Below are 20,749 nucleotides of genomic sequence, written 5' to 3'. Positions count from 1 at the left end.
AAATGGACAATTAAGAGCCTTAATACGCAGTAATTGGTGCGATTATATTATAATATTATTAACATATATTTCAATTTTACATAAATATAAAATTCGAGTAGATTTGATAATCTGAGAGACTTTCCATGCTGCACTCGATTACTTTGTCGTTATACGATTATCTGATGTGTATCAAGAATTTTTATTATGTAAGACTGCTGAAGTTGACTCGAATTGAGCCGAAACGTTCGGTTTTTATATTTATGTAAAATTGAAATATATGTTAATAATATAATCGCATCAATTACCGCGTAATAAGGCTCTTAATTGCCCGTTTTCTCTGTTTATTATTTATGTTATTTTCTCTTTGTAACAATAAATATCTGTTAAATCTATATATTGCTTATGTTAAATATCACAGAGGAATCGTCTAAACTAAAAATGTAAAAATAGAATTTAAGTTACATTTAACTTATTTTAGTTTCATTTAATATTATAAATGTTCCAATTTAACATAAAATTTGTTTGAATTGTATCAAAGTATTATGCTTTTTGTATTAATTTTTTATATATAATATTTATGTTACTTTCTAACATATTCATCTTATGTTAAGTTAACACAAAAATTTGAATGGACTGTTTGAGACATGTGAAATGTGTTAAATTTAACCCAAAATTTTTTTACTGTGTAATTTAACGACAATAAAATAACGTAACATTATTCAAAACTGATGATCTTTGTATTCAAAACGCGTTCACCACCAATTTTATTGAAAGAGAGAGAGACGAAAAGTTGCATGTATAGCGAACTAAGAGGCAAAGTTATTGGCGCGTCGCTCGCTCTTTGAAATGGAAACAAACTTTCACAGTGGAAGCAACAAGTAATTACTTTAAAGAAATTGAATTATCCAAACGCACGGCACAATGCCTGGGTTGCCGCCCCTTTAAAGCACTCGCGCCTCCTCGCGTAATCGAATTCTCAGCAGTCTCCGGCGTCTAATCGAGAAACGCGCGTCCGCCAAAACGCACACTCGCGAACTGGGGTGGGAAAATACGGGGGTAGAAAACCTTTCTCTTTGTCTCTTGCGTACGTTCAGCTCTTAATATATGCGACTTGGCACAATGTCTCGCGATATCATTCGCCAAGACCATAGCTAATCCAGAACATTATCTACCTGCCGGTGTCGAGTGGCGGAACATTTGTTTTCAAAATTTTGCGTATAGAAATTTACATGCGTATTTTTATCTTATTTATTATTTTATTTTTTATTATTTTAAATCTGAATTTTCTTTGTAAAATATCTGATTACTGGATGGATTGATTGGAAATTACTAATTCAGAAGTAAATCAGGATCTTGGACTTTGATTGAAAAAGTAATCGCTAGTACAGCATGCAATTCAGTTGATGTCAATCTTTATTTCTTATATTTTTACTTCTTTAAGACTTTAAAAATGTCAATTGAAAAAAAGTTAGAAATCTAGATTTATTGTTCTCATCTTCTATCGATCGAGGGCGATGATAGATTTCCTCATACGAATCGGTGGTCCATAAGCGACGTTCGTTCGTCACCATCCCCGTTTTCTTCCACCATGCGCTAAGGGAAGGTAACCCTCGCTATCCACCCTTTGAACTCTTAAGGGTGCACTCGACGCACGGAAAGATGCTCCCAAGTGCTCAATGAGGCCAATACCACGAAAGTGCGGCTCTTAATGAGGTTACGGGATACGACTCTCTCCGTCGCGTTCCTGACCCCCTCGGTTCCGGTACAGTATGGGCCCGACGACCGCTTCTCCAGGGGGACAGGGGGAGGCAACAGGCAGGGGCGAGAGGTGGTTGATTTGGGCGCGAAATTGCCCGACAAAATCAAATTTCATTTCGCCGGAGGCGTGTCTGGACAATCGAGCAACCAAGTGGCCAGCGGCCAATCTGACTATCTCGTCAACCAATTTTGTCGGTGATTACTTTACTCGCTGCTCTCTCGTCCGCCCCTGGGGGCGCATGCATCGCCGTCGTCGAATGGTAGGTGTTTTCCTCGCGTTCTTAACTCTCGGCTCGCGAACCGCGCGGGCGGGACTCGAGAAATCCGTTTCGTGAAAACGTCCTCCCACGCACTTGCGTTGGATGATCGACCCCCTTGTTGCTTGCGTCAACATTAAAATTGTTTTATAGTAGGGTGTAATTCTTAAATGCTACATAAAAATATTTTTTTTCCGTTTCTTACAGACACCATTGAGAAACGTTATTTTATTTCTAGATTCCAATAGATATCATCAAAGTGTCCGATACGACAATCATAATCATTCATAAAGGTAGCGAAAGCTTTTAATGTATAATTATAATTGTACAAAGAAAAAGGCCAGATTTAAACTCAGCATGGTTAAAGTCAACATGGTAGTCAAATATTTTTGGATTTTCTTCTGATTTTATCGACAGATAAATTTTTTGTTCGCCAGCTTAACGAACTAAAACGAACTAAATGCATAGCCCAGGGAAAGGCTGGAAATTGAATGAACGAAGGAAAAATGAAAATTGGATATAAATATGAAAAAAAATCTTATTATTCGTTATTAATATTTTTTATTTATTAAGGTGATTTACGTTTAATGTCCAATGGTTTCACTTGTATGCACGTGTGCGAATGTTGATCGATGTAGCTTCCCACGCGGCAAACCACGAAAGCTCGGCTAATCGGCGGAAAAATCTCGAGATCTATGAAAAAGCGAGACGTTGCACGCGGTTAGTGGAGAACACGCGTACGTACGTGCTCGCTCGCATGCAGCCGTGTTTGCGTGCGCGCTCGTTCGTGCTCGCACAAGGATCACTCTAGCGGGCTACGCTGCACGCCTCGCGAGCGAGTGTGTAGTAGGTAACAGGGAGAAAAAGGCCCGAAGATCGGGTCCAAGTTTATAAGGGTTCCTGGAAGGGCGGCGACCTCCCTCGGTCCCCTTTCATCCGGACCGCGGCCTTCTCCGTCTCCCTCCCCGACTCGCCGCATTTATTCTCTCTCTCTCTCTCCTTTGCTGCTTCTCGGATCTCTCGCGCGTCTCTGCTTTTCTCCTCTCTCTTTCTCTCGACTTCTCGTCCTGCCTCTTCCTTCGTTCTGGTCGTCGCCACCCCTCGTCTTACTTCCTTTTCTCGAGAAGAGAGAAAGCGAGAGCTCTCTCTCTCTCTCTCTCTCTCTCTCTCTCTCTCTCTCTCTCTCTCTCTCTTTTTCAAAGAAACATATTTGAGAAAATTCCAATCCAAATAATTTATTCTAATTGTAGATTTTTTTAAATTTCTGTTTTATAAGATATAACTTGGAATAATTGCAGTTTTTGGCCAGATTTAAACTCGAATCAACATGGTAATTAAATATTTTTGGATTTTCTTCTGATTTTGTCGACTGATAAATTTTTTGTTCGCCAGCTTAACAAACTAAAACAATCTAAATACATAGCCCAGGAAAAGCTGGAAATATCTATGAAATAATCGTAAACAATAAATAACAAAATAGAACATTAGAACATACATGTGAAAAAAGTAATATTACCAAAAACATTAAAAATAACAAATTTTTTAAATTAAGTATAATAAAAAATGTTATAATATTATTATAAAATATTACAATAATATACTATCACAATCTCACTGTTTTTCTGTAAAGTTGATAGAATTTGAATTATTGAAAATCAATTCAGCGATTTTTAGTAATTAATATCTCGTTAACCATTGCGAAAATTGCAAAATGGTAGAGGACTTTTCGACTCAGTTTAGACTTTTCGCTCTATCTACATAAAAGCGATTGGCAAAACTTATGAGACACCCTGTATATTGATTTTGCACTGAGAAAAATATACTAAATTTTAATAAATATCTATTTGAACAGTTCAATTGTTAACATTTACTTACAGTAAATTAATATAATATTTACTGTAAGTAAAAAGGAATGATGATAAAATCAAATTGATAATTTTGTACCAAGTAAACATATCTTTATGTTTGATAAATATTTAGTTGGAACTATTCAAATAAATGATATATTAAAATTTAATATTTTTTTCCAGTGTACATTTAGTATTATGTTCTTTATTTTTAATTATGTTATTTATAATATCTTTATTATTTTTGTTCTAGGTAAGTCCGAACATGCGTGATTTATCTACAGTTATGCGCTCCACATACGCGGTGAGTTTTGCAGTAAAATTCTTATGTTTACGGTGTGATACTTTAGTTTTCTTATAATATAAAACGCATCACAGACTCTGGATCAACATAATCTACATTAATCTATTCTCGCGCGTTGTAAAAAATTATATATTCCGACTTTTATTGCGCATAACTTCGAGATAGGGTGTAAATTAGATTGTTCATCTTCGGAGGGTTAAACGGCTCGGACGTGACTCGAGCCTCGCGAGTATTATTTGTCCAGCGGCTATCACTATCAGTTATCGTGTCGTGCGGACAACAACAAGAAGGGCTTCTACGTTCATTGACGTCTTCCGACGTGTCACGTCCGCGTGAGGAGACGAGCGCGTCGCGAACGGCGCGCAGAGCCGTTCGCGAGAGAAAAGAGCGGCCGAAACGATCCTCCTCGACGCGGTGCGCGTCGAATAAGGAAGCGGCACCGGGCACCGTACGCAGATCTCGTTCTCGGTGGAGAAGCCTACGACGCAGTTGCGCGTACCTACTGCGGGAGTAACTGCGTCGTTCGAATAAGTATAAGAGGAAGCGGGAGAGACGCGGGTTGCGCGGGAGGGCGGCCAGGGAAGCGAGACGAAACGAGTCGCTCGCGTCTGTGAAAGTTACGGGCCGGTCACGTGGTCTTTACGTTCGTTCTCGCTCGCGTATCTTTTTTTCTCGGTGTGCGCGCGTACTCACGCGCTCAAATCGTATGCGTGTATCTGCCGCGCGCGTCATTGGTGGCGAAGGGGGCGAAAGAGAAAGAAGGAGAAAGAGAGTGAGCCGAGAGAGTTGGCACGAATCGGCCGAAGGGGGGGTGGTATGCGGGAAACGTTTTCCTCGGTTCCCACGGCTCCTCTCTCTCTCTTTCTTTACATGCCCTCTCTCTCCGTTTCTCGCACCGTCATACACACTTGCGTGCGTGCGTGCGTGAGTGCATGCGTGTCTGTGTATAGCACACTGTGTGTCCCTCTACCGAAAGCTCAAGTGTCACGGAGTGGGATAGAGGGGGTGGAGGGGGATGGCCACCGTCGCTGATGGACCGCCCGAGATGCTGCGTGCCTTGAGTCTCTCCGGGAGATAGAGACGGTGCGACCTCTATGTCTTTTCGTATGCGACCGACGGGAGAAGATGCGAGTGAACGAGGGAGACAATTCTTCCCCGTTTCCTTCTTCCTCCTTCGGCAATCTTCATCCACCGACGACATATCGGAATCTCACGCCGGGACTCGGAGAAGTACGTTGCGCGGGGAATGTCCCATCGAAATATGTTCCTCCTTCCTTATCCAACAAGTACAATATACTTATAAAAAAAATCCAATTTTAGTATCTTTCTCGATTACAATCTCTGAACGATTACTTAAATTAATCGATAACTTTAAATCCTACATGATGAAATTAAGAAATTCCTATAGTTTTACCTAACAGAACATCTTGACATCATATATTTACTCCAGTTTGCAGAACTCGCCATGAATTCTAAAAAAAGAAGAACAAGTGAAGTATGTTGATTTCCGTATTGATTTTAATTAGCATTTGTTAATCGGCGTGCTGTGGTAGAAAATTAACGCTTGTGTACTGTTGGGGAAACTACTTGTGCCGTTATACGATCATTAGAGAGATATACGATGGTGTGTACGACTGGCGAAAGAACGCGGTCGTGCAGAACGAGCTCTCTTTACCCGAATCGCGTATTACGCGCACGAAGCAAGTGCGTGCTACACCGTCGTGAAGGTACAACGACGATTGTGACCCTGCGTCCTGTCAACGCGACCACGGGATCGGGCGACCGAGTCGGGTCGCAGTCGCTACGGACGGCGAACGGAGAGCCACGTGGTTCGAATACCGGCGCTACAGTCTCTCCGGGACTGGTTCGTGGCGCGGTATTCGGGATTCGTATTCCTCAACGCGTACAGTATCCGCGATGGGGTCCCGCGCCAGACATTTCCCTTCCCGCTCGCACGGCTCATTCGCTCCCTTCCGAAATCACCGCTGTCGCATTGACGGCATTCTCTCACGTACCAGTCGCTCGCGTTACGCTCGTTCTGGATAACGGGAGAGAGAGAGAGAGAGAGAGAGAGATTAGCGAAGGTAGAGAGAACAGAAGGCTTAGTTTCCAATGAGAATAATGCTTTGGAAGAAATTCGTCGAATTGGAATGCGTTAACCAATCGATGCATGATTTATTGTTCTGCACGCTTCTAGGACTACTCGATAAGCAAAGGATAATGTCAGTCGTTGAAGAGATAAATTGATTTTTTATCTAAAGGGAGCGAGCGTTTAAGAAAACTTTTCCTTAAATAAACTTTTCTATCTTTTTTAAGAGATTAGATAAATTCAATATTTGAAAAGATACTCCGCTTTAGGAATTTGAAGCTTTAGTAAGTTTGATAATTTATCTTAACTTCAGAAAACGTTGCGACTAAGCGATTGATCCTGAAGACACGGACGACTACTTGTGCAGAAATTCCGACAGTGTAGCGCGTGTTTTGACCTCGCGGTGTCTCCAAGACTTCCAAAAGGAAGCAGCCTCAGGGACGCGGTACTCCGCGATGGAATTTCGAGGAACAGAGCGGAGATGGAAAGAGAGGAGAGACCAGCGTGACCGGCGCGGCGCGAGAAAAAGAGAAGGAAAGACTAGAAGGAGAGAAATGCGCGATGGGCGGCGTGGCAGTGTGGTGGTGATGATGGTGGGGTGGCTGTCGTTTGTTTCCTGGTGTTCTTGCTGCATAGTCGGATTCTCTCTCGAGTGTACCTACCTACTCGCTCCCTCGTAACGAAAGGGCAGCACACCTTGGCTGGCCATTGGCTCTTCCTTCTGTCCTCGTCCTTCCCTTTCATGGGAGAAGTTCCTCTCTCGCTCTCCTTGCTCTTTCTCTCTCTCTCTCTCTCTCTCTCTCTCGTTTTCTTTCTATCTCTCTCACATCGGCGGAGTTCTCCGGTGTTCCACATAAATACACAAATACCCTGGCATAGGCTGGGACCGGCGCGCGTATATACCGGGACCACGGCCGCATTCCACGACACCCGCCCCCTTTCTCCCCCGCCTTCTCTGCACCTCCGCCTCTCTGCCGCGTCTCCTTCGTTTCGTCCACCCTACCCTCCTGTATCACCACCGACACTACCGCGCGCGGCGGGCGAGGCCCATCTTCGGGACTCTTTACCTCTCGCGGCCCTCGAAAGGCCCATTCCGCCCTATCCCTCCGCACCGTTTCCCTGTCCCACGCGCCTTCAATCGGGCGGACAACCTCCGCGTTTCCCTTTCCATCGCCGAACTCTCTCATCTCGCCCTTCGTGCACGGCGCCACCGGATGCTTTTGCAGATCGTCTGTTTCTTTCTCACCTGGGTCCCAGCCAAGGATTTCATCCTTGTTCTTCCTTATGATCCTCCTTCTCGGGTCTTATGCATTTACTTCCTCTTCGTTTTACACTCTGACTAGATTATTTCTCTTTCTATTTATTCGATTTCCTATTTCGTTCTTTATTTTTTTCTTCTCTTCGTTGTATATCATTAAACATTTTTAATTCTCTTTATTTTCTATGTGATTCTTCTCTTTTTCGTTTCTTTATTCTTCCTTTCTTACGTTTATCCTCTTTCATTTTCTTCACATTCTATCTCGTTTTCCTTCACATCTTCACGTTCCTCTCACAATCAGCTACTTCGTTATCTTGGCTTCTTCTTCTATCTGCCAGATTCCCTTCCTTGCTTTACGCATGCTTGTGCGGATGTGCCTTTACATGAACGAGCGGGAATATTTTGTTTACCCCGTTCTCTCTGAGTTCTTTGAATTCTGCGGCCCGCCTTTCCGCTCGTTTTCTCTTCCTCTTCTCTCTAAGAAGCCATGAACCTCGTCGGTTCTCCAATCGTTCGAAACTGTTTTTATCGTTTTCATCTATTTTCGGCTTCTGATATCACTTTTTTCCTAGATCTATGATTATAGTGCACCAATCAAATTATTTTTTAAGTTTAGGAATCTAATTTATAACATTTGTCGTTTTTTATTGTATCGAGAAAACAATTAATGTGTTCTTTTAATCTTTTTTATAATAGTTTTATTTGAAAGAATTTTCATTATTTTTTAAAATAATTAATAATTATACTTACTTAATTAAGAAGTAATTAATAATTTTTGTTTAAAATCGTGAAAAAAGAATAGATTCATATAGAAAAAGAATGTCTGCGTATTTTAGACTGTCTATTTAGATAGTCTCGCATTGATATACCACAATTTTCGAAAACGTAAATCACTCGAAACCGTAGAGAAAAGGTTATCTCCACTCCTTGTTCGTTTCTCATATAATCACTTCGTAATCGCGCAGCACAGAGGAGGTCCTTTCCCTTTATCGGACTCGACTGAAGCGCTTTTATCTTCGTTTTCTCACGCCCGGATTTCGAAAAAGGAAATATCACGTTTCGGTCGACATTTTACGTCGTTTGAACGCAGCGTCGGTATACGTAAGATTACCACGCTTACAAATACACACATGCGTGCACATTCATGAACGGGCGCGTCCACATTTTCGTAAGATTATGCAGTTATTCCCAGCATCCCGAGTTTCTCTTTCGGCACCGCACATCGAAGGAGAAAGAGGCCAAGGAAGAAGAGGACAAAAGTTATGGATAAAAGGGAGATAGAATGAGACCCCCTGAAGGAGATATATAGGCACCGGAGCAACGAATGAGATCCTTCCGAGAAACGGGCCACCGACACAGTGCCTGAACTCGCGCTCGCGCCTATGAGGGGTTAGAACTACCCTGGTCGGTTTTCTAGTGCACGTTGACTACAAGCGATCGTCTACGATCGCTTCTACCTTTTTTTAGTCGATTATTTTTTTCGTTCTGATACCACCTCTTCTCCACCTTCTCTCTTTCTTCCACCTTCCATCCCCTTTCTCTCTCTTGCGTGGGTAAATTGCTCGTGAGATTCGTCGGGATCGCATTCCAGTGTTAATTCTTTTACACCTCTTCTTATTCCCTTTTTATACTTCGAGGTATACCGCGTGCTCCATGCTGTGACTTCGTCACAACGATCACCGATCCGCTTTACAATTCATTACGGATACACTCGTTCGCCATTTATCCTTTGCGAAATTGGCATAAATATATAATTTTATTACGTCTTATTCTCGATACCGATCATTATCATAATCGCAAAAAAATAGTCAATTTTTGCGTATAACAAACCTTAGATAGTTAAGAATATTCTGTACCTAAATCTCTGTTATTGCTAAATTATTATACAATCAGTAGTATAAAAAAAAAAATAATATTCTGTTTTACTTTGTCTAAAATATTTACACTTTTTCACGCCATTCTTTAACTCGTATTTTACTGCCAGCTAAATTTTTGCATTAATTTATTAACTTGGAGTAATAATTTAGATATAGTGTCTAAATTATTCCTAACACATTCCTTGTTTAATATTGTCTAAATTATTACTTTTAGTTAATAAACAAATTAATGCAAAAATTTTCGCTGGCAACAAATGACGAGTTTAACGCTTAAACTTAAAGAATGGTGTGAAAAAGTGCAAATACTTTAAATTAAAAAAAAAATAAATTTTTTAAATTTGAATTCCGATAAATTCTATTTTTACTATTTGACGGTACTTGGACAGTGGCGTTCAGTACCGAAATAACGAAACCTTCGCCATCCATCCCTCTACATAACGCGACGAAGAGCGGCGAGAATATAAGCAGTGAACTGCCTGGCGCCACGGCATGCATATATGCGCACGTACTCCTACCTTCGTGTTTCTCTCTCTCTCTCTCCCCCTCCCCCTCCCTCCCTCTTAGGCCCTTCCTCGGGGAACTTTGCTGCCTACGACTCACGTGACCCTCTGCATTCTGTGTTTTCTGTGAATGACTGTGCTTACGGACCAATCCCGAGGAAAGACAGCTAGGAAGAGAAGGAGATGATGCAGGAGCAAAGAAGAAAGAAGGAGAGAAAAGGGGGAGGGGCTGGACCTGAGCATCATTTCGAACATGGAGCCGTTCGCGTTCCTTAGTCTCTCTCGGGACCGAAATTGGGATTGGAACTTCGAGAATAGCTCTGCGCGGTCTTGATTCCTTGCGACAGATATCGCTTCTCCTCCTTTTTTATACCACGCTTCTGAAATAGTCTGCTTCTCTTTCATTGCAAATCAAATTTTGCGATTGCGACCTACTGTGAGAAAATTTTTCAATTGACCCATTCTGTGATACTCTGACATCAATCAGGAAAGAATATTTATTACGATAATGATGAAAGATAATCCTTCTTATCCATACTTTCTCGTTAATTTTTATCTCATCTTGCTAATTATTATTCTTCGTCATTACTTTATACAAGTATTGTCTTTCAACGTGTTTTTCTAATGTTATTAGTTTCTGCTATTTTATACTTTATTTTTAATTATCATTTTTATTTATTTTTATATATTCGTATCTCTAATTTATGTATTTGTGCTTATAATCGATATAGGTAAATAGGAAAACAACAAGAAACAAAAAAGAAATACTTAACCTGTTATTGCGACAGATTCATTGTTGATCCCGGACGAAACGGTCGTAAATTCCTGTTGTTCTTAAAAATTATGTTTAGCAATATAGCCATATTTTTCCTTCTTTTTTTACAGAAAAAAAAACTTGTCTGTCTTTAGAGATACCGGCGGTCTGGTAGGTAAGGTTTTTTTGACCAAATTCCTAACAGAACGGACGGCCCATCGACCCAAAAAATCCCAACGCAGACGCCTATGCATTTAAACGCGCGAAAGATAAAAGACATGTCTTTCATAATCTGATGAACTCAAAAGCGATAACAAACTTCAATAATATCGCTGACGTATGATCGATTTTTCCGAGTACTGTGGTCGGACCTTCATAGAATGTTATCCTATGTCAAATATTAGTCAACAGTCTTTACTTTCGTCAATATTATATATAGCCCTTCTACATTAAGATTTCAAATATTAAACTTCATTTAGTGTCATAAAGTTTTATAGAGATCAATTATTATATATAATTCAAGAAATTGAGTAATTCGTGATAGTAAATTTGCTACTGTGATAATAACGGTTACAATAAATTCCCGTAAAATTAACTTGTTTTATACTATCGGATTCTAATCCGTGGGAAAGTTTTTACGGATGAACTTTCTTCCTTTGGATGGAATATAGTAGAAGCCGAGGGTGTGATCCAACCTTTTTCGGATAATCTTAAATATTGTGACTATATCGCCCGCGAGCATACACGTCGCGCCCACGCGAAACGGTGCAGGGTGCCGCGTGGGAAACTGGCGCTTCGCTTCTTTCTTACCCTCGATCGACCTGGTAGACGATTCTGAGTTTCTCACGTCGCATTCGTGGACCGTAACGAGCGACAACGAAATAGCACCAATTCTTTTCTTACACAAAGGCGATATCATGATTCCTCGCGGTTTTTGTACCATTTCTCTTCTTTCTGTTTTCTTCTTTTTATATTCATATGATACATTAAGAAAAAAGTTTTGTTGATATGTGACCAACCAGAACTTTTTTGTCCTAACCAAAAATTTGATTAGAATAATTGTAATTTTTCATAATTTCTATCATACGTTAAATATATTTTTTTATATTATCACGGAATTCTCGCAAATATGTTTTTTAATTGTCAATAAACCAGTAATATTCTGAGATATCTTGTGAAATTTCGAGAATTGACTGCTGTTTTCGCTGCTATTCGTTGACTTCTGGTATAATTTACTCGTAGGGGTGCTTCATATTACATTGCAGGAAGAATTTTGTCAGCATTTCTGCTGCGCCTCTTGAGTGGCAAGAGCAAGGATCCTTGGCGTAGGAGAGGAGGTAGAGAGGATGGCAGACTCTTGAGAACGGCCCATCGATTCCGAGAACCGTGGGGTAGGTCCTTTCAGAAAAAAATGTGTCCATAAAGCGTGTATCAGAGCCTGGGAAAAAAGAAAGAGGGCGTCGTGAGACGTTTTTCCAGTTCGTAAGGAAAAGAGATGCATCGAAGAAATGGTGATGAGAGGAAGGGGAGGATTGTAGCAACATTCGAAAAGGAAAAAGAGGAAGAGGGTAGGTCAGAGAAACGCGCCGAAATAAAACGACGTTTGACAATTTATGTTAAAGTCCGCGTTTCTCAGAAATTGTGGATCCTCATTGACGACTCGTCCTGTTTCATTCGCCACTTTTTAACTATTCCGCGATGACGGGATAGCTATGAATATAGAAATATCGATGCGTGAGAAAGGTGGATAAATTCGAACGAAAAGAGGAGGATTTTAGTCGCAAGTTTTTGCTCAATTTTTTTAATTTGCTTGTAAGATTTTTTTTCGAGAGTAAGTAGAATGTCTTTTAAAATTTTTGAAACTAAAATTTAAACTCCAGATCAAGAAGACTCTGTCAACATTTATCTTGTATTTAATAAATGGAATTTAATGAAACTTAAATAAAATTCAGTGTTTGCAGTTCATGTTATTTCACAATACTAAAACTTTGTACACTTTGATAGTTTATGTTAGATCATTGAAGTTAACACTAACTTTCTCTTGGAGAAGAAAAAAATTCTCTCCTTGTTCGGGATACTTCAATTTGTTAAACATGCCGCGCACAAACGCGGGTCCCGAAAACAGTTGCGGTATCTTGTTAGCGCCATACGCGAGCGGCCGTCATAAAAAAGTGAGAAACTCGAGAGTCTGACCGTTTCCAATCGAGGGCTCCGACACTCGGCGATTCTTGGAAGGTCCAGCACAAAATTCGAAGGTGCCGCAGCGACCTCGGGCAAATGGAGATTTCGTATGTCTTGACCTTCGTCAAGGGAGGAGCCCGAGAGCCAAGGCAAGGAATCAGCCATGGCTCCTGCTAGGCCGACGATCTTTGGCGGCTCGCCAAGAAATTGCGAGCTTCTTCGAATGAACGGTACAACCATCTCAACTCTAAAATCGCATATCAATCTCTAATAAATCGTGATGTATTTTCATTTAGCGTGACATGAAGGTATCGCGCTTTATCGTAAAAATTTATTTCAGTACCAACGAATGAAAATGGATTTAAGTAAATTTATGTAAATAAATTTAATAAATTTATTTATATATTATACATGTATGATGTAATGTAATAATATACACATATAAATTTTTTCAAGGAATGTTATTATAAATTCATCATATAGATACATCGATTTCGTGAAAAACTTACGTTGATATTCTGATAGCGCTCGTGAATATTAAAAAAATTTGGCTGCTCTTGCTCCATGGAGCGTTAACCTAGCTATTTGGAGGTGAAGATAAAGGGATACGAGGCGGCGGCATGACCAAAGAGTAGAAGCCGTAAGAGGCACTCTCCTTCCTCAACAAGCAGAAGCACGATGGGAGAAAGACAGAAAGAGGATCCATCGTGCATGGAAAAGTAAAAAAAGGAAGGAATTATAAAGAGAAGGGGAATATATATACAGTGAGGAAGAGAGGAAGAGAGCGACGAGATGGTAGAGAAAAGTGGTGAGAGAGAGAAAAAAAGATTAGAAGAGGAGGTAGCAGAAGAAAAGAGAGGGAATAGGGGGTGGAGGGCTAACCGTGCGATCTGAAACCCTCGGTATCTCGGCCACGATCGCTGAGCTTCGGGGCCTTATTGTGTTGTATCGACCTTAGAGGCCTCGAAGAGAAGATGAAACATGGGACTCCGTTCCATCGAATCTACCTCTAGTTATACATCGTGTTATGATACGCTTCTAACAACCGTGAGATGCCGATAATGAGAGGCGGCTCCGTACTCTCATCTCCTTTCCCTTTTCCTTCTCCCTCGTCTCTCTTCGTTATCTTCGTTCAAGCATCCGCAGATCCGTTATAGATCTTGTTGCGAGAGGAGCACGTCAATTCAAAAAACATATCCAGTAATTTTTTCAAGCAATAGAATCGGCCAAAAATTCATTCATGATTCCAGTAATAATAAATTGCATCAAGTCTACATTAAATGCATCGTGTTGTGTATCTAATGGAAAAGTTGTCTGCTGAGGAGTAAATTCTTAAAAAATTGACGAATAAAAGAGAACTTGTTCAATCAATCGATTGAATTTTATATAAAAGTGATAAAATTTCTATAAAATTTCTAGTCATTACACACACACACACACAAAAGATTGAAGAGATGATTATCAAATAACGAAAGGACTTTGGGAAAGGATAAAACTATTTTTTGCAGAATTATTTATTATTGAAGCATTTATTTCACAGAATCTTACATTTTTAAATGTGTTCTATGTATTTTAATGTAATAATTATTTTCGGCAAGAAGGAACTGACTTTTTTATCATTCTTGTTAAAGTTGATTATGTGTTTAATTGTACATATGAAGGTATATAAACTTGTTATCCGTTTTTCTAAGCAATATTCTTATCATCGTATGTGCATATGTGTATATATTTATATACATACATTTATATGCACATATATATTTATATATAAGTATATACGTTTTTTTTTGCAATCGCATGTCTCTCCTGCGAGATGTCGATGGTGCACGATCTACGATCTTGTAGGCTGGCAAGGTAAACGGGTTTCTTTGCTCTCTTAATGCCGCTCGTCCGCGATAATTGGTGATCGGGCATTTCTGTACAGACACACAGTGAGAGAAAGAGAGACGGGACACACATGGGTGAAAGAAAGGAATGAAGAGTGAAAGAGTTAAATAAACGACAAGAGAGGAGGGAGCACCTGAGGGCTCGGTAGGCGACGCCTAGTCTACCTCGAATATCCTCGACTCCGGTCATTAGCATATCGAATGAACGGTGAAATTCAAAGAGTTTTACGTGAATATCTCATGGAAAATCCATATTTTCTTTAAGAATGTCAGCGAAAGGACTTTTTGTTCCAGGATCTTTGACACATTCTTCGTAGTTCGGACATTTTTATTTCTTCTTTTAAGAGGAAATCTATTATAGTAACACACATGCTAATTTGACCAAGTACATAAAATCTTAGAAGGAGGTTATATTTGTATATAAATTTACAAGATATTGTTTGGTATTACAATTTTTCTTTTATCGAATTTATAATGTTGTAAATTTAGCAAGCCATTGTTTATGTAATATTATTCTATGATAAAGATGGATTTGATTTTTTCTTATCGAAAGTATCATTCTTTACTTTTTAACAATTATCTTTTTTTAAAAAAAATATTCCCAAAAATTGATAAAAAAAATTTATTCCTTGAAGTCTAATACTATTATTCCTACGAATTTATTGATTAAAAACTTTCGTAGACCTAAATGATGACTAGACAAATCCAGAACGAACCCTGTTATTCCAGTTTCCTGTTTGATGGTCGAAAGCGAAACGCGTCGAGGATACGTCGCGCGCGGATTAGGTACACCTCTTCATGGAGAATCAGGGGAGAACGCTTTTGTGGAAGTTCAACGGGCGGGTGTCCAATGAGCGGGAACGGGGATAAACGATACCGTAGGTCCGGCACTGAACGCGCGCGGCTCGACGGGTTGGCGCGGACATTCCACGGCCCACAGGTAGCATTAAAGGAATGCAGATAGGATGAATGAGGTGGTCCATGCCACTGTCGATGGACGCGGAGTAGCGAGAGCGAGAGAGAGAGAGAGAGAGAGAGAGAGAGAGAGAGAGAGATGGAATCGAACTGCCAGAGGAAGGCGAGAGGAAGGCGGTGAACTTGCGCGTTGGTAAGACGGAGAGAGATGTCGGGAGTTATTGAGAGAGACGGAGAAAGGAAAACCGAGGCGCATTCCACGTTACCACGATAATTAACGGCTATATTCCAACCTCATCCCACGGAGTGATCCACCGACAGTGGATGCGAGAAGGAAAGAAAAAGAAAAAAAGAGAGAGGAGAAACGATGAGCGAAGAGCATTTGAATAAAAGGCGCGAGTACACAAGTTTCCTTTAATCAACGCATTCTTCCGCGGTAACGTAAAGAAACTCTGACCACGCGCGACAACACGATAAGATTCCTCTGCAGCGTGTAATCGAGAACGGGTCGGTTTATTTTTATTTACTATCGTTTGCCCCCCAATTAACATTTAAGAGGAATCAATTTTGTGAGATTTTGGGTAGAGAGGAGAATGACAAAATCTTTACCTTTGGCATCGACAATATCTCGCATATGATATAAATAATAATTGAAGCATCTTAATTAATGTTAACAATTTAAGTTCTTTAAATACAAAATATACACAATAGTATTTTAGAATACGCGTAAAAATTAGATTTAGGGGCCTATTCTGTAACTCTTAACGACTGCAATGATATCATTACATCGCCATTGTGCAGATTTTGTATACAGTAAAAAATCTGCACAACGACAATTTAACGATATCGTTAGAGTTATAGAGTTATAAAGTAGCCTTAGTATAATAGAAAATTTTTTATTTTATTAAATCGCTGTATATATAAGATACATTTATTTATTAAGTATGTATATACATACAAATATTCATAATATTTCTATGCGTTTCTATGCTGTTAAGTAATTGTTACTTTTTATATTTATTCAAAATTGAGAAGGATAACTTAAAAAGTGACAACGATTTTCTTTCTCAAAATTATTATTTCGATTTATTGACGCGATTCAATCATAGCTTAAGCGCAAAATACAAAGTGAAAGTGTTTTCTTCTCGCATCTTCCGAATCTTTTCGAAGACAAGACGTTTCCGAAAAACATCTTGCCACCATTGAAAGAGAACGTTCAAGTTACACGTGACCAACGAGGAGCAACAGATACGAAGAGGGCTATCGCTCTCCACGCACTGGGTCACCGACTGATAAGCAGCCGCGGTGTCGTACGACAAAAAAGCGCTAGACTACGATATTACTTGCATAGAGAAATAAAATGCTTAGTCCTATGTATGCCAACACGATAATGACCCTACGGAAGTACCTTTTCTCTCATAACAGTACAATAAAAACATGTTACTTTATTGATAACTAACTTGTTACAAGTGACATTCGTTGTATTTTTTTTTTTCCAAAAATTCAAACTATTATATTATACTCCCTAAATCTAAATATCAGTAAAATTTAAAATTTGAAAAAGAAAGGCAATTTGAGCATTATATAATTAAAATACCGATATTTATACGTCAGTTCCAATACCTTGTACATTGAATTTATACACTAAAGCAAGGTTAGCCAGGTTAGAGATTACACATTTCATTTTTTAGTTGAATTTCACTGTGAATTCACTGATTATCCAGTGACATGGAACTGATATCGGCGATTATTCATTGATTCACATTTAGAGAGTATTTAAACAAATTCCATTGAATTCAGATCTCGATACGATAAATACGTGAAAATGGTTTCTATTAGTGAAAATGAAAAATAAAATTAGTAATATAATTAAAATCGGTATAACATCGGCATAATTATTTTTTCCATTTTTTTTTGTAAACGTAAGATGATTAAATACCGGACTTCAGATTGCGCATAAATTATTTCCCTCTTACTATTGTCTCTTCTCCCTCTACGAGAAAAACACGCACGCGATTTCCACATATTCAAAGCTTCTTTTATTGAACGTATAACTGTATAATTATATCGTATGCAAATTTATATTATTTGTTTTTATGCTGTTTTTCGACTTCTTTTATTACCGCTTGTGATGAATTAATTTTTTTTAGCTAATACTATCATTTTTTTTATCGACTCAAAATTAAATTAAAACATTTTTCTTGATGAGTCAACTTTTAACTCTTCATAGTTACACTTCTAAAAAGTCACGCGATGGTTAATACAGTTACTCTGGGTTAAAATGACCCGACCCATCTTTAAAGTGTTACCAAATCGACAGTATTGCAATGATTTAAAAAAATATGATATATAATTTCATCTTTTAAGAAATTGGAATAATGGTATTTTTGTGAAAAATTTAATTTTAACACTAAAAAAAATCGTAAGCATTAGAATTTAGCGTGAAAGTTATATCGCTTTCACGCTAAATTTTATAATACGTGTTTACGATTTTTTTTCTTTTAGTGTTAAAATTAAATTTTTACAAAAATTCGGATCATTTTGACTCAGTGTGACCATGAAGGATTAATTAACTATTTTATCGCCAATTTTGATATAATATTTTATATAAGTATATTTTGATTGTAATGTTTGATTGTAAAGTTTTCTTGATTTTAACCGGCTTTATATATTATCTATTTTATATAAAGTAGTCTTGTAAGAAGAGTATCGGAAGATATTCGTTGCCGTATTCTAATCCTTCCTTACTTTTAGCTATCAATGTGCAGCATTCGGTTTTTCCGTCTTTCGATCACGTCTATCTCGTGAATCGACAATGGAACGCGGCGTCGTTAAATTTCGAAATCTATTTTCATTCATAATCGTGAGCACAACGGAAACGAGCTCATCGCCTTTTTTTTCCATAATAGCACGGCTGCTGCTCGATTCACAGGAACGCGATCAATGATCGTTATCGCTTTAATATTTTAAGGCTCATAAGCGACTGGCGTCTGTATTTTTCATGATTGAGAGAAAAACATATGGTGTATGGTGTCACCATACGCCTCCTAACCAGTGGGTCGTTCCATGACTTCCCATCGATCGATCGTACTTACATTTAATATTATACGAGCCTATTACAGTATTCGTTCTATCTCTGTTATTTCGATATTTATTTTATTTATTTATTTGTAATTAAATATTCACTTTTGAATGAATGTCGATTTTTTAAATAATTGCATCAATTGTCCGAGATTACACTTAACGGATTTATATAAACTTGTTTTTAAACGACCGAAATACTTTGTCTTAATCCGATACACACTGCCGATATCACATTCCAATGGTGCTGAACTAAATACTTCTCGCGGAGCATATAAGTATCTCGACGTCATCCTCTTTCGTACGATGAACGTACGAGGTCGATAGGTCGATAACCGGTTAGTTCGACTTGGCTATTGACTCTTTTATGGAGTGCAATCAGCGCCTTTCTCAGTTTGACTTTCTGCAATATTTTATACTTTTTCGTAGGATACTTAGAATTATTGAACATATTTCACTATAAGTACTAGAGGATAAACGAAGAAAAGTGACAAGTTGTAGTAATAATAACAATGCAACGTGGAGAATTTACAAATAAGATTTTAAAAACGCAAATAAATAAAAAAAGCTAGTTTTCGATTAATTAGAACAATATTTTAATTCAAATTTTATTTCAAGAATTTAGTTCAAATTGCGATTTAGACCCGATTCCGAACAAATGTAAGATTAATTTTAATCTCAGTTTAACTTACTATTTATCTTCTCTAATTCTTACAATTAGAATTGGAAAGAAAAGAATTAGTACAAGAATTTTAAGAATTAGAAAAATACAAATAGTAAATTAAATTGAGTTACATCGAATCAAAGCTCCTTTGAGATGAATCGATCAATAAATTAATGCTTTTGTGAGCCATGCACTGGATCTTGGTGAAATAATTCCTTTATTTAATCTCTCAGACATATATACGTTTCGATCCTTGGTTCGGATACTTGTCAATGTCACATTTAAATTTGCGAAATCATTATGTAGATTAAAGTTTCTTACATTTATGGAACTGGGCCTTAACTCTGAAGATGGTAGATATTGAAGATAAAAATTTTATCTTCCATAAAGTCGTCCCTGAATTTTCCGCTAGAGGTTCGTTGGTCCCTCAGGATACCTTGTATACACTTCATCGACAGTCCCATGAATCGATCATTTGGAGATCGAATTCCAGGATCGCAGACATGACAACGGTGACCTGAAAAGGCGGTGAGACGCGATGGCCCACCGTACAGCCTTCCTCGTTAGAGAAAATTTTTTCATTAAGCCTCTTTACCTAGCGCTTGCGTTTAATCCAAAGGACTCCGTTTGTCTATTCTTTTCCTCCTTTATTCCTTTTTCGCCTCCTCTCTGACTGCGTCTCTCTCACTCTCGATAGCGGCCTCTCACCCGTTCGCTCTTCTTCTACGTCTATGAATGGGATTCTTTCGTGAACAGCGTTCACGCACACTGGTACATATCGCAGCTTCAGTACGTATACACATCGCTCACAGCGAGAAACAGAAAGAGAATGGTTACGTGTCTTCGTAGTATGTACCTCGCGTATACACGTACATTTCACACCGGCCGCACAATTCTACCGCGCGCATTCCAACCTATTCCCATGACGAAATTCAAGACGAGTCGCCGCTCTGATAGCTTCGCTCGGCCGTCGTCGAAGAGCAAACTCCGACGACGACTCGTGTGAGTGCGAGTGCGAGACGGGCAGCAGGCATAACGGGGAACTCGTTTTCGGAGTTCTCGAACCTCGACAAGTTGATTCAAGAAACTCTCCTCGTGAGTGGTCTCGTTTAAGATCGCCCGTCGCTCGCGGCGAGAAGAAAAGAAAACTCCTCTCCCTCTCTTCCCATACACCCCCGCCAACTCCTGTGAGAATTTTCGGGATTTTCGTATAAAGTGGCGAACAAGAATCTCCGTGGTTAACTCGTGCCGCGCGTGACGAGCCTCCGTGAGGTTTTTTTTGTTTAGAAACTTTTGATGAGGAACCAAGCTACGCGATTTTTAATACTCGAATTACTTGGAGTATGTAGGATGATTATATGTGGAATACATGTGAAGTGTATGATTATTAATGTTC

General features: G+C 39.0%; 1 protein-coding gene across 1 annotated transcript in view; it reads left to right on the top strand.

The window, feature by feature from the left end:
- The window catches only part of LOC108725578 (serine/threonine-protein phosphatase 4 regulatory subunit 1), a 143,779-nt gene that overhangs the window by 66,897 nt on the left and 56,133 nt on the right, over positions 1-20,749 (top strand). The gene's annotated exons all lie outside the window — the stretch shown is intronic.

Source organism: Mycetomoellerius zeteki, unplaced genomic scaffold, assembly GCF_001594055.1.
Source record: "Mycetomoellerius zeteki isolate Tzet28-1 unplaced genomic scaffold, Tzet1.0 scaffold35, whole genome shotgun sequence".
NCBI lineage: Eukaryota > Metazoa > Arthropoda > Insecta > Hymenoptera > Formicidae > Mycetomoellerius > Mycetomoellerius zeteki.
This window is presented reverse-complemented; position numbering and strand designations above follow the sequence as displayed.